General features: G+C 45.2%; 1 protein-coding gene across 1 annotated transcript in view; it reads right to left on the reverse strand.

Annotated features, from left to right (window-relative positions):
• Positions 1-14,746, reverse strand: part of LOC124623059 (SH2 domain-containing adapter protein B) — a 140,367-nt gene that overhangs the window by 55,324 nt on the left and 70,297 nt on the right. The gene's annotated exons all lie outside the window — the stretch shown is intronic.

Genomic DNA, 14,746 nt, shown 5'->3' on the forward strand with positions numbered 1-14,746 from the left:
TTCAGATGTTCTATATTGTCTCCCCCTACTTGAATATGACGTTCATACAAGCACATGAAACCGCTGGAAAAGTCTTTATTTGGGATGGTGTCTCAACTCGCGCTTCACATTGGCTTGAAAGTCGGTTAGGTCGTCAAAGCGTTGACACTTCATGTGAGCTCCTGATCTAGTGTCATAGCGGCACGGTAGCTCAGCGTGTTCGGTCAGGGGGGTCAGCTGCCCTTTGTATATATATAAAACTGAGTGCATGGAGTAACGATGAACTTGGCGGGTGTTGTCGGACGTCCGTCCCGAACAAATGCAGTGAACAATCACGTACAAAATGAGATAAAAAACAAACAAAAAACCGGCTAGCGTTGCTGTCTCTGGATCACAGGGTCCCGGAATCGATTCCCGGGCAGGTCGGGGATTTTCTCCGTTCCGAAAACGGGTGTTTGTGTTTTTCTCATCGTTTAATCTCATTCGGGAAAGTGGCGAGTCTGGACAGTGAAAACATTGGGAATTTGTACGGGCGATGATAACCACGCAGTTGAGCGCCCCCAAACCAAATATCATCATCAGTTCATGCGAATTTCTGCATTTTGTCCTTTTGTGGTAGGTTCTATAGATAACACCAAGTTTCGTTAGCCGTGTTGATTTTTTCCAGAAGAGAACTGTCTGCGTTTCACATTTCCGTCGAGTAGCAGTAGGCTTCCACCCGTCGTCGTTTTTGTTCTGGAGTCAAGGTGTGCACATACTTCTCTCTTCTTCAAAACATTCTGGAGATGTTTCTCCATTACGATTTGTGACACAGCAGCGTCGATAAAAATTATATCGCATGTCCACTGATTAGTACTGCCTGCTCACGACTGATTGTTCGAAAGCACTTCTGTTGTTTACAGCTGTTAGTTCAAGCTGCTGCCGTAGTTACTGCGCTGGCGTCGGTTATACGCCAGAAATAAAATCAGCCGAGGAACTTCTTTGTCATACAGTGTACATAGAAGAAAGCAATATATTGGTTGACTCTTCCACAGACGAACGCACTCCGAATTTTAATTGTAAAACACACTGTCATCAGAACGCCTTCTCTGTGGCGTCGGCCGGCCGCTGTGGCCGTGCGGTTCTAAGCGCGTCAGTTTGGAACCGCGTCACCGCTACGGTCGCAGGTTCGAATCCTGCCTCGGGCATGGATGTGTGTGATGTCCTTAGGTTAGTTAGGTTTAAGTAGTTCTAAGTTCTAGGGGACTGATGACCTCAGTAGTTAAGTCCCATAGTGCTCAGAGCCATTTGAACCATTTGAACCCTGTAGCGTCTACCACTGGAACTGGATGAACGTCTGCGTGACACTTTCGCACTTACTAACTGAACCTGTAACGGAACGCGCTGTTCTCCTCTATGTCCTCTGGAAGTCCTATCTGATAAGGGACCCAGAGCGCCTCGCAATACTCAAATAAAGATCTAGCGAGAGTTTTAACAGCTAAGTACTTCGTGGGTGTACTACATTGCCAGAAGATTCTTCCAACAAATATCAGTATGGGAGCCGACTTTCTTACGATTGTTTTATGTTGTCGTTTCACTTTAAATCCTTTCATATATATAAACACACAACCAGATACTTAATGGATGTGACTGCTTGCAGTCATTATCCGACAACAGTCGTGTACTCATACAACGATAGGAATTTAAGCTCACTTATGCGCGACACATTGGATCTGTGTATGTCAATCCCGGCTCTTTTTGTCTATGGTCTGCAGGTCTATCTGCACTCACCACAAATTTATAGCGTTACGACTTCCCTTTATACAACAGCGTCACGCGCGAACAGCTTCACGGAACTTCGGACGTTATCCACTAGCTCATATATATATATATATATATATATATATATATATGTGTAAGGAAACGAGGTAAAACTTGACACTTTGAGGCAGTTTGTTATTTGAGCGATCACAAAATCGACTCAAACTTCGAAAGAACTTGGCAGTATGAGGCCACTTCTCCGTATGACCGACCGCCGCTGGCCCAGACACATGCACTGATTCATCTAGGGAGAGTGTCATAAAGCTTTTGTGTCTTCTCATGACTCAAGTTGGCCCACGACTGTTGTAAATGCTCATCGATATCCCGGATACTGGCACTGGGATGGAGTTGACTTCTGAACTGGTCCCACACATGGGATTCATACACTGTGTGATTAAAAGGTATCCGGACACTCCCAAAAACACACGTTTTTCATATTAGGTGCATTGTGCTGCCACCTACTGCCAGGTACTCCGTATAAGCGACCTCAGTAGTCATTAGAAATCGTGACAGAGCAGAATGGGGCACTCCGCGGGACTCACGGACTTCGAACGCGGTCAGGTGACTGGGTGTCACTTGTGTCATACGTCTGTACGCGAGATTTCCACAGTCCTAAACATCCCTAGGTCTACTGTTTACGATGTGGTAGAGAAGTGGAAATGTGAAGGGACACGTACAGCATAATAGCGTACAGGCCGACCTTGTCTGTTGACTGCAGAGACCGCCGACATTTGAAGAAGGTCGTAATGTGCAATAGGCAGACATCTATCCAGACCATCACACAGGAATTCCAAGCTGCATCAGGATCCACTGCAAGTTAGGAGGGAGGTGAGAAAACTTGGATTTCATTTTCGAGCGGCTGCTCATAAGCCACACATCAAGCCGGTAAATGCCAAACGACGCCTCGCTTGGTGCAAGGAGAGTAAACATTGGACGACTGAACAGTGGAAAAACGTTGTGTGGAGTGGCGAATCACGGTACACAATGTGGCGATCCTATGACAGGGTGTGGGTATGGCGAATGCCTGATGAACGTCATTTGCCATCGTGTGTAGTGCCAACAGTAAAATGCGGTGGCGGTGTTTTTCATTGAGGGGGCTTGCACCCCTTGTTTTGCGTGGCACTATCACAGCACAGGCCTACATTGATGTTTTAAGCAGCTTCTTGCTTCCCACTGTTGAAGAGCAATTCGGAAATGGCCATTAAATATTTCAACACGATCGAGCATCTGTCCATAATGCACGGCCTGTGGCGGTGTGTTTACACGACAATAACATCTTTGTAATGGACTGACCTGAACAGAGTCCTGGCCTGAATCTTATAGAACACCTTTGGGATGTTTTGGAACGCCGACTACGTGTCAGGCCTCGCCGGCCGATATCGATACCTCTCCTCAGTGCAGCACCCCGTGAAGAATGGGCTGCCATTCCCCGAGAAACCTTCCAGTACCTGACTGAACTTACGCTTGCGAGAGTGGAAGCTGTCATCAAGGCTAAGGAGGGGCCAACACCATATTGAATTCCAGCATTACCAATGGAGGGCGCCACGAACTTAAAGTTTTTTTTTCAGCCAGGCATCCGTATACTTTTGATGACATAGTGTATCCGAGGATCTGCTGGCTACGGAAGGACCTCAACATAACGCAGACAGTTCGTAGAGACGAACATTGTCCTCTCGAAAAATGGCATCACAATACTGCCGCATGACAATTAACACATGATGACGTACAACGTGCATGACGTACCATTGCGCCATTAGAGTTCCCGCACTATCAACCGTGATCTGAATTGATATCCGATGGCTCCCCATACCATGAGCAGGGATTAATACTGCTGCGCCTTTGCAAAACGTGGAAAGTGTCGTACTTCTCCCATGGTCGCCACTGTACCCGCCGATGATAGTCAAACGGCTGGCTCTGAGCACTATGGGACTTAACATCTTAGGTCATCAGTCCCCTAGAACTTAGAACTACTTAAACCTAACTAACCTAAGGACATCACACACATCCATGCCCGAGGCAGGATTCAAACCTGCGACCGTAGCAGTCCCGCGGTTCCGGACTGCAACGCCTAGAACCGCACGGCCACCGCGGCCGGCCGATGATAGTCAGCCGGTTTAGTGCAGAACCGCAATTCTTCAGTGAACTCAATGCGATGCCATTCTTCAGCAGTCCGTGCTTCCCAATCGCGGCAACACTGCAAACGCAAGGGTTTGTATTGTGGTACTGACGTCAGCCTACACATGACACGGTAATCCCCTAGTGCTGTTGCCGCTAGTCTGACCAATGGTGCGGGATGACACAGTCTTGCAGTGACTCCATTACTTGTGTTTCGAATGGGCAGCGCAGCTGTGAAGGGGTGAAGATGTGCTCGGTGCACAGTACGGAGATTCTCCATTGTGATGATCAGACTGGGTCTTCCGGAACCTTGACGATGAGTATGTCTGCCCTTACGTTCCTATGCAGCCCAGAATGGCCCACAGTTCTGCATATTGTACGATTCGACCAGCCGGCCAAATGGAGACCCTCAATGAGGTCCGTTTCAAACGCTGTGCCGATAAAGCTGTTGCACACGAATACGCGGCACCTCGGTGTTGTCTACATATACGTAGTCCGTAAACCAACGTATGCTGCGTGGCGGAGTGTTCCTTATACCACTAAAAGCGATTTCATTTCCTGTCCCATTCGTAAACAGAGCAAGGGAAAAACAACTGTACGAGGCCTCTGTAAGAGCGCTAATTTCTCTTATCTTCGTGGTCCTGACGCGAAATGTATGTTGGCGGCAGTAGTATCGTTCTGCAGTCAGCTTCAAATGGCCGTTCACTAAATTTTCTCGAAAAGAAAGTAGCCTTCTCTCCTGGGATTGCCACTTGAGTTGTTGAAGCATCTCCATAATACTTGCGAGTCGATCGAACCTACCGGTAACAAATCAAGCAGCCCGACTCTGAATTGCTTCGATGTCTTCCTGTAATTCGACCTGGTGGGGATCCCAAACACTCTAGCAGTACTCAGCACTGGTCGCACTAGTGTTCTATACGCGGTCTCGTTCACAGATGAACCACACTTTCCCAAAATTCTCCCGACAAACCGAAGCCTTCCCTAATACTGTCCTAACGGGCTCGTTCCCTCTTATATCGCTTAGCAACGTTGCGCCGAGAAATTAGTCGACGTGACTGTGCAGATCAGCGCACCGCTAATGCTGTATTCGAACATTATGCGATTGTTTTTCTACTCATTAGAGTTAACTTACATTTTTCTACATTTAGAGCTGGCTGCCATTCATCACATCAACTATCCTTCACAGAAATCACTCAACTTCTGAAGCTATTCACTCTCCTTATATACCCTACCAGGCCTGGTAGAGAAGCTAAACACGAACAGTGGCGCAGTGGTTAGCCACTGGACTCGCATTCGGCAGGACGATGGTTGAAACCTGCGTCCGGCCAACCTGATTTAGGTTTTCTGTGATTCCGCTAAATCGCTTCAGGCAAATGCCAGGATGGTTCCTTTGAAAGGGCATGGCCGACTTCCTTCTCTAATGTGATGTGGCCGATGACTTCGCTCCTTGGTCCCCCCCCCCCCCCGTCCCCCGTCCCGCCCCAAATCAACCAACCACTCTGGTGATCATTCTGTCACAGAGAACTGCATCTACGGTGATTTACATACCCGCCGACGGTGTGTACGCGCAAGAAAGTACATTGACAACCGACCGTGTCTCCACAGTGCTTAAATTTATTTGTCAGGCAGTGCATATTGTAAACAGTAGTTACCCTGTAAAACACCGTTGAGGTGCACACGAAATTACTTTTACGTCTAAAGATTTCTCTACGTTAGGAATGAGATGTCCTGTTCTATCTGGTAGTAAGTCACAAAAATAGTATAGTATTCCTCTTGCTGCTTTTCGTTCAACTGTCCCGTCATGGAAGGATCTGTCGGTGGCTCAGTGGATAAGTGTAAGACTACAAATCCACTTTGCACTTTGCAAGGTTTCAGTGTGAGTTTGTGCACAATTCTCTGCCGTGATTCTCGCAACACTGCAGTTTGAAGCGCTGAATTGTTCAATGATTTTCTCGGATGTCTTTCCAAGGTCTCTCAACGAATGCAGGACACTTCCATTAGTTTTGTGTCCTTACATCTTAACTGAGTTTATCCCCATCGATCCATTTCAATGCATTTAATTCAGATCATATTTCTGTGAAGTCACAGTTTTTATTAAGTTGTCATACTCCAAAAAATGTGACCTCATTGCACCGCTGAAACAGAGGAACTCACTTCTTTAGCTTTTGTATTGTGGATTTTAGTCGAAGGTCGGCACACACTTCGAAACGCCAGCCCAGCTCGTGTTTCCAGCTGGGGAGAGTCGAACACTAAACCCTTAACGACCCCCCCCCCCCCCTCCCTCACTGTCTATTCCCGCCACGCGGGAGCACCAGTCGCAGAAACAATGCGAACACAGAGGGTAACGAGCTATCCCGAAGCAGTTAGGCCTCTCCACCCAAACTGGCTACAATTTGCGCCAACTGCCGGAAGAGATTTACGGCGACCACACACGACATAAAGGAGCTCGAGAACTTGCGTGTGCGGCCTGCTAACAACACTTCCATGATTGTCGTTACCTTAATCACATTTCCTGCACCAAATTACGGGAAACTAGGACACAGCGCGCATGAAACGTATTCCACATGTCTGGCAACTGATAACGTAAATGTAACCTGTGCCTCTACTAGCTTCTATGTGTAAGTCACCGAGTGATGTGACGACGTCGTTGTAGTGGCCACGTCTGGAGACTGGTTTGATACAGTCTATCCTGCACAAGCCCCATCATCTCTACATAACTATAGCGCAGCATACATCCTCTTGAACCTGCATACAATAATCGAGCCTTGGTGTCAATCTTCAGTTTCCCCGCTCCCCCTCCCTCTGATGCCTATCAACCTGACCTTCCTTCCAGTCATGTCGTGCCATAAATTTCTTTTCCCCCACTTAGAATCAGTGCCTGTTATTTAGTTATCAGATCTACCCATTTAATCTTTAGGAACCTTCTGTAACTCCAGATTTCAAAGTCTACTATTCTCCTCTGGTCAGCACTGTTTATTGTCCATCTTCGCTTCCGTATAGGGGTGCACTCCAGATGAACACTCTAAAATACTTCCTAACATTGAAATTAAGTGTTAACATATAAATTTTTTCCCGAAAATCTATTCTGCTATTGTCGACTGCGTATCATCTTTGCTTCTGCCGACGTGAGTTATTTTCCTGCCCATACAGCAGAATTTCGCGTGTCACTTCTGATACCCATCCCCCAGCATCGCTTGATTTGGTCCGACGACATTACAGTACCATTGTTTCAATTTTATCGAAGCTCATCTAATATTCTGTTTAAAGACAATCCATCTATACCAACAGATCTTAAAAATCCTTTGGCGTTTCCCACGGTATTATAAGCCATCTACAGAAGTTAAAAACTTTTACTTTTTCTCCCACTTTACATGTGCCACAAATGCCATTTCAATTAATGTTCGCCGTTTTGAACATGTCTTGCGTTCAGAAACTGCGACTATCTACTGACACAATGCTGGCAGATTCCGAGTTTTCTCGTGTTTCGCGAGCCATCTTCTACGGGCGGATCGCGAGATAACTCGTGTTTTTTACACGCTGCCTGTAGATGTCATCCTTTGTGATATACTTTAACTACTTCGTCTATTTATTGATTGCCTTCATGTAATTTTTAATTATTTAGCGTTTTGATTGTATTCTCATACTTCAGATAGTTACTATTTTCCTGTTGAAATTCCTACTATATTTAGAGATGGTCCTATGCAGAAAAAAGAAGGAAATGAAAGAAAATCTGGAATACTTTCGGAGGTTTCTGATGATAATTATTCAGTCGTTCCTGGCGAGAAAAAAGATCAGAATGACCGTGTGAATGAATGTTTTTATGGTTCAGAGGGCGTTTACAGTGGCTCAGTTACAAATGTAACGAAGTGTAAGGCAGCAGTGTCTTCGAGTGATTCCGACAACAACGATGAAGGTAATTCTGTTCTTGTGAACCACACGTTTTGTCACAATGTTGTTAACTGTCTTCACCGTTCCCACTATTGTCTTCCCGTTGCCCATAGTTGCTGTATAAATAATTAAATTATTTCGAATCTGTCTTTACAACTACCAAATAATGCTTATTTATTTTACGATACGCCTTTCCTTTTATCCATGTAAAGCTTTGTGAATGGCTGCATTTTTGTCCGATTTCGCTTATATCTGGAAATGTTGTCTGCATGTACGTTTTCCAGGGGTTCCTGCAAGTGGAAATGATGTTTTCCGCCTAATTTTAGATTGGACTGCAGAGCTACATCTTTACTGACGTATAGCATGACAAAATATTGCATCAGTAATGTTTATTTACATTTTCCTGGACGCTCTGATGAGTTTTCTAAATATTATCATCATTCTTTCAGCTGTCAGGATTTTATTTTACGATTGCAGTTTCGGCATTAAGCTATTTTCAGACATAAGGTTTCGTTTACATTAGGCAAAAATAACGACGTGTTACACAGGTGTGTGTATATTATGTTGTTATCACTGACTAACGTTAGCCTATATGTCAAAATCTTATGTCTGAAAATGGCTTAATGCCGAAATAGCAATCGTAAAGAAAATTCAGAGCAGCTGAAAGCAGGATGACAACATATTATTGATAGGAGCTAAGGACCCCCATTACAAGAAAGTTCTGATGAGTGACATACGTACGTTTAGCCATGAGAAACTAAATAAACAAACAGTCGTGCAACATTTTCACGTGTTTCACTCCAGGAAATATTTTCTGCTGTAAGCAAAAGCGAAATAAGGCGACAAAGGTCAGTTCAAACATAAAAATACCAGGAAATTAGAAACAACACTACCAGATATAAACGAAATCAGACGACAATGGCCGCGCGGGGTAGCCGCGTGGTCTGAGCGCCTTTTCCGGTTCGCGCGGCTCTCCCGTCGGAGGTTCGAGTCCTCCGTCGGCCATGGGTGTGTGTGTTGTCCTTAGCGTAAGTTAGTTTAAGTTAGGTTAAGTAGTGTGTAATCTTAGGGACCGATGACCTCAGCAGTTTGGTCCCATAGAAATTACCACAAATTTCCAATTTCCAAGACGACAATGCAACACTGACAATATTTTAAATGAATAAAACGAAGGCCCTATGATAAAATAAATACGAATTTCGTTGTAGTTAAAAACACTTTGAAACACCTTACATGTTTGATTCTTTTCAAACGAGTCTCGTTTTGAACCACCAAAGTTTATGTATCATTTCTCTGACGCATACCTAAGATTCCAACGAGAATTCTCTTTAGTGTAATATCAGAATTTCACTCAGCCACATAATATTCGTGATAAGATCACAAGTCCACGGGAACAAATTATTGTATGTTTTACTTGATGATCAGAGCTAGAGATCGAAATGCGTCGCTGGATTTTTGATCTGTCACGAATGTTAGATGCTTCAACTAAATTTTAATAGTTGTTAACGTTTTACAACCAGGACGAAGTCCTCAGCTAAAACGGAAATTTCTCCGGGCCTGCACCTAAAATGGAAAATTTTAGACAAATCTCCTTTTTGACAGCAGACTGGATTTAGCGTGACAAAAACACTGGAAGAACGCGTGATACATTCCCTTAAGCGCGTAGCTTACGAGGCGCTCCCCGCGCGAAACCATGTTTCTCTAGCAGTTATGAATCAATATCGGATATCCTCGGAGCCACAACTGCCGATGAGGGGGACGGAAATGTATTTATATTGCGCGGCGGGTCGGCTGGATCCCTGAAAAGCAGTAACCAATCTCGTCCCACCGCCGGCATCTGCTCGTAAAGCACGGCCTGATTTATCGCAATCTCCCGCACCGAAATTTCGTCCCATTTGTGAGAAGCTGCTATAAAACTCGCATCGCAGGCGGCCAGCGTGGTGCGGGCTACCTTTCCGACGCCGGTCCGCGCCCATGCCGCCTCTGAACTGTTCCTCTGGATCCCCAAAGTCCTTGCCACTATCTGGCGTCTCTGTCGGGATGGAATCTAACAGAATGTGACAGTGCTGAAGAGGGCATTAGCAAAGACGAATAAGACAGAGGGAATAGTCACATGCAATTACTTTGCTTCAGGTACTGGATCAGGAAATTAAATACTGGGTATATCGTAACTGATAGTGAAAACTGACGCAGGAGAAAGTATGCACTATCTCATCAAAATTGACCGGACACTCCTACGTAATGCGGAATTGACCACTAGATGCCATAAGAGGCGAGCCCGCCATTATAAAAGGAGAAGAACATATATTGTGTTCGAACATTGTGAATTGCCTCGAAGAAAACGGTCTATTGACACACAGTTAACATGGGTTTAGAAAACACCGTTCCTGTGAAACACAACTAGTTCTTTATTCACATGAAGTGCTGAGTGCTATTGGCAAGGGATTTCAGATCGATTCCGTATTCCTGGATTTCCGGAAGGCTTTTGACACTGTACCACACAAGCGGCTCGTAGTGAAATTGCGTGCTTATGGAATATCGTCTCAGTTATGTGAATGGACTTGCGATTTCCTGTCAGAGAGGTCACGGTTCGTAGTAATTGACGGAAAGTCCTCGAGTAAAACAGAAGTGATTTCAGGCGTTCCCCAAGGAAGTGTTATAGGCCCTTTGCTGTTCTTTATCTATATAAACGATTTGGGAGACAATCTGAGCAGCCGTTTTCGGTTTTCGGTTGTTTGCAGATGAAGCTGTCGTTCATCGACTAATAAAGTCATCAGAAGATCAAACCAAACTGCAAAACGATTTAGAAAAAATATCTGAATGGTGCGAAAAGTGGCAGTTGACCCTAAATAACGAAAAGTGTGAGGTCATCGACATGAGTGCTAAAAGGAACTCGTTAAACTTCGGTTACACGATAAATCAGCCTAATCTAAAAGCCGTAAATTCAACTAAATACCCAGGTATTACAATTACGAACAACTTAAATTGGAAAGAACACATAAAAAATGTTGTGGGGAAGGCTAACCAAAGGCTGCGTTTTATTGGCAGGACACTTGGAAAATGTAGCAGACCTACTAAGGACACTGCCACACTACGCTTGTCCGTCCTCTTTTAGGATACTGCTGCGCGGTGTGGGATCCTTACCAGGTAGGAATGACGAAGTACATCGAAAAAGTTAAAAGAAAAGTAGCACGTTTTGTACTATCGCGAAGTATGGGAGAGAGTGTCACAGAACTGATACGGGATTTGGGCTGGAAATCATTAAAAGAATGGCGTTTTTCGTTGCGACGGAATCTTCTCACGAAATTTCAATCACCAACTTTCTCCTCCGAATGCGAAAATATTTAGTTGACACCGACCTACATAGGGAGGAACGATCACCACGATAAAATAAGGGAAATCAGAGTTCGTATGGGAAGATATAGGTTTCATTCTTTCCGCGCGCTATACAAGACTGAAATAATAGATAATTGTGAAGGTGGTTCAATCAACCCTCTGCCAGGCACTTAAATGTGATTTTCAGAGTGTCCATGTAGATGTAGATGTAGAAGAAGAAAGAGATTAGTGTTTACGTCCCGTCCAGTGAGGTCATTAGAGATGGAACACAAGCTCGGATTACGGAAGGATGGGGAAGGCAATCGGCCGTGCCATTTCAAAAGAACTCCCTCGGCATTTTCCTGAAGCGATTTAGGGAAATTATGGAAAATCTAAATCTGTATGGCCGGACGCGGGTTTGAACCGTCGTCCTCCCGAATGTGAGTCCAGTGTGCTAACCACTGCGCCACCTCGCTCTGTTATCGAAGGAGGTGGGGAAAATTATGTTGTCATTGTGGAAGCAGTATGGGTCCGTCAACAGATTTTAGTGGCGCCAAACATGTCATTTGAGTAACAGATATACCAGGGTCGTTTAAACTCTTCTAAAGCGGCCCAAGATGATTGTTGGTGATGTGATTGTGAAGTAAAAACGCGAGGGAACAACCAGAGCTAAATCAATATCAGCCTGACGTCATATAATGGCGAACAGGGACTGCCGAGCATTGCAGAGGGTGGTTGAAAAAAATTGCGTGAAATCTGCGGAAGGAATCACTCTTGAGTTCGAAGGTGTCACCGGCAGTGCAACAAGCACAGTGATTGTGTGTAAAAAGTTAAAAATAATGGGGTACAACAGTCGAGCAGCTCGTCATAAGTCGCATATTTCTGTAGTCAATGCTAAACGACGCTTGGGTCGGTGTAAAAATGACGCCACTGGACAGTGGATGACCAGAAGCGAGTGACAGAGTGATGAATCACGTAATACCCTATGGGAACCAGTTGGAAGAGGATAGGTTTGGCGAAAGCCTGGAGAACGTTACCCTGTTTAGTGCAAGCACTGACGTACGGAGGAGATGACGTTACGGAATGAGGTTGTTATTTGTGGTTAGGGTGTGGTCCCCTTACTGTGATTAAAGAAATGCTAAAAGCGGAAGTATATGGACAAATTTGACAGCATGGTGTACTGCGTAGAGTAGAAGAACAGTTCAGAGAAGGCGACTGATTGTATCACCATGACAATGTACAGTACTGGCCATTAAAATTGCTACACCAAGAAGAAATGCAGACGATAAACGGATATTCATTGGAACAATATATTATGCTAGAACTGACATGTGATTACGTTTTCACGCAATTTGGCTGCATAGATCCTGAGAAATCAGTACGCAGAACAACCACCTCTGGCCGTAATAACGACCTTGATACGCCTGGACATTGAGTCAAACAGAGCTTGGATGGCGTGTACAGGTACAGCTGCTCATGCAGCTTCAGCACGATACCACAGTTCATCAAGAGTAGTGACTGGCATATTGTGACGAGCCAGTTGCTCGGCCACCATTGACCAGACGTTTCCAATTGGTGAGAGATCTGGAGAATGTGCTGGCCAGGAGAGCAGTCGAACATTTTCTGTATCGATAAAGGCCCGTACAGGACCTGCAACATGCGGTCGTGCATTATCCTGCTGAAATGTAGGGTTTCGCAGGGATCGAATGAAGGGTAGAGCCACGGGTCGTAACACATCTGAAATGTAGCGTCCACTGTCCAGAGTGCCGTCAATGCGAACAAGAGGTGACCGAGACGTGTGAACAATGGCACCCCATACCATCACGCCGGGTGATACGCCAGTATGGCGATGACGAATACACGCTTACAATGTGCGTTCACCGCGATGTCGCCAAACACGGATGCGACCATCATGATGCTGTGAACAGAACCTGGATTCATCTGAAAAAATGACGTTTTGCCATTCGTGCACCCAGGTTCGTCGTTGAGCACACCATCGCAGGCGCTCCTGTCTGTGATGCAGCAAGCTGACAGTCCATGCTGCTGCAAACGTCGTCGAACTGTTCGTGCACATGGTTGTTGTCTTGCAAACGTCCCCATCTGTTGACTCAGAGATCGAGACGTGGCTGCACGATCCGTTACAGCCATGCGGATAAGATGCCTATCATCTCGACTGCTAGTGATACGAGGCCGTTGGGATCCAGCACGGCGTTCCGCATTACCCTCCTGAACCCACCGATTCCATATTCTGCTAACAGTCATTGGATATCGACCAACGCGAGCAGCAATGTTACGATACGATAAACCGCAATCGCGATAGACTACAACCCGACGTTTATCAAAGTCGGAAACGTGATGGTAGGCATTTCTCCTTCTTACACGAGGCATCACAACAACGTTTCACCAGGCAACGCTGGTCAACTCCTGTTTGTGTATGAGAAATCGGTTGGAAACTTTCCTCATGTCAGCACGTTGTAGGTGTCGCCACCTGCGCCAACCTTGTGTGAATGCTCTGAAAAGCTAATCATTTGCATATCACAGCATCTTCTTCCTGTCGGTCAAATTTCGCGTCTGTAGCACGTCATCTTCGTGGTGTAGCAATTTTAATGGCCATTAGTGTATCATGATATAAAGAAGCATCTGTGAGCAATGGCTTGTGGACCGTAACATTGCTGAAATGGACTGACTTGCCCAGAGTCGCGACCTGCACCCAATGAAACACATTTTCGAGGAGTCGGAATTTTCATTTCGATCCAGACCCCAGCGTCCAGGGTCACTACCTTCTCTGGTTTCGTCTCTTGAGAAAGTATGGGCTGCCATTCCTCCACATACATCCAGACACTTCCTGAAAGTCTCCTCAGCAGAATTCAAGCCGTTACAAAAGGGCAGAGTGGACACGCCCCCACCTTAACGTCCACTAATAGGTGTCTGGATATTTTGATCAGATAATGTAAGTACCAGAAGCAAGCACGTTCCAGCTGTCGTGGATCCGAAAAGGAGCTCTTTGCCAGATAATCGTGGATGTTTCACTACCAGTCGCCACTGACTTTAGTATGAAATTTTATCCTAGTTGGTACGAAAGTATTTTAAATGTGATCTTTTCAATTTAAGCCCCCATCTAATTGATCCATGGCTTCTCTTAAAAGAAATACAATACAAATTCAGCACGTTACATGATAAAATTTACTGTACATTCGTACTTGCTAAAGGTGTTCCCCGTCTGATACTAGAATCTAGCTGCAATACACTTCGTCTCTGCAGTGAATTACGAATTCTTTCTAATATCCTCAGATCTTCTAATAAATCGTGACAAGACATACAGTTCTCTGCTGCAATTCAGCTGTATCAAAGAGACTTTATTTCCTCTTCTAACTAACAGCACTTCACTGAAATTCTCTGCTTTCTGCCACGACATTTTGCAGGATCATTTCCAACAGGTGCTGGAAGACATTCGTTGTCACGGGACAGTGACCAGCCCTTAAACTGGCCTAATACATTCCGACCATAAAATCGTGTACCTATGAAGACAGTGGCAAAACAATGTGCCCCTATTCAGCGGGACAGCAGCTCAAAACCGCGTCCGGCCATGGTGATTTATACTTCCTGCCAGTTCCGTAAAACGCTTAAGACGAATGACAACATTGATCCT

The sequence above is a fragment of the Schistocerca americana genome, chromosome 7, assembly GCF_021461395.2.
Source record: "Schistocerca americana isolate TAMUIC-IGC-003095 chromosome 7, iqSchAmer2.1, whole genome shotgun sequence".
NCBI lineage: Eukaryota > Metazoa > Arthropoda > Insecta > Orthoptera > Acrididae > Schistocerca > Schistocerca americana.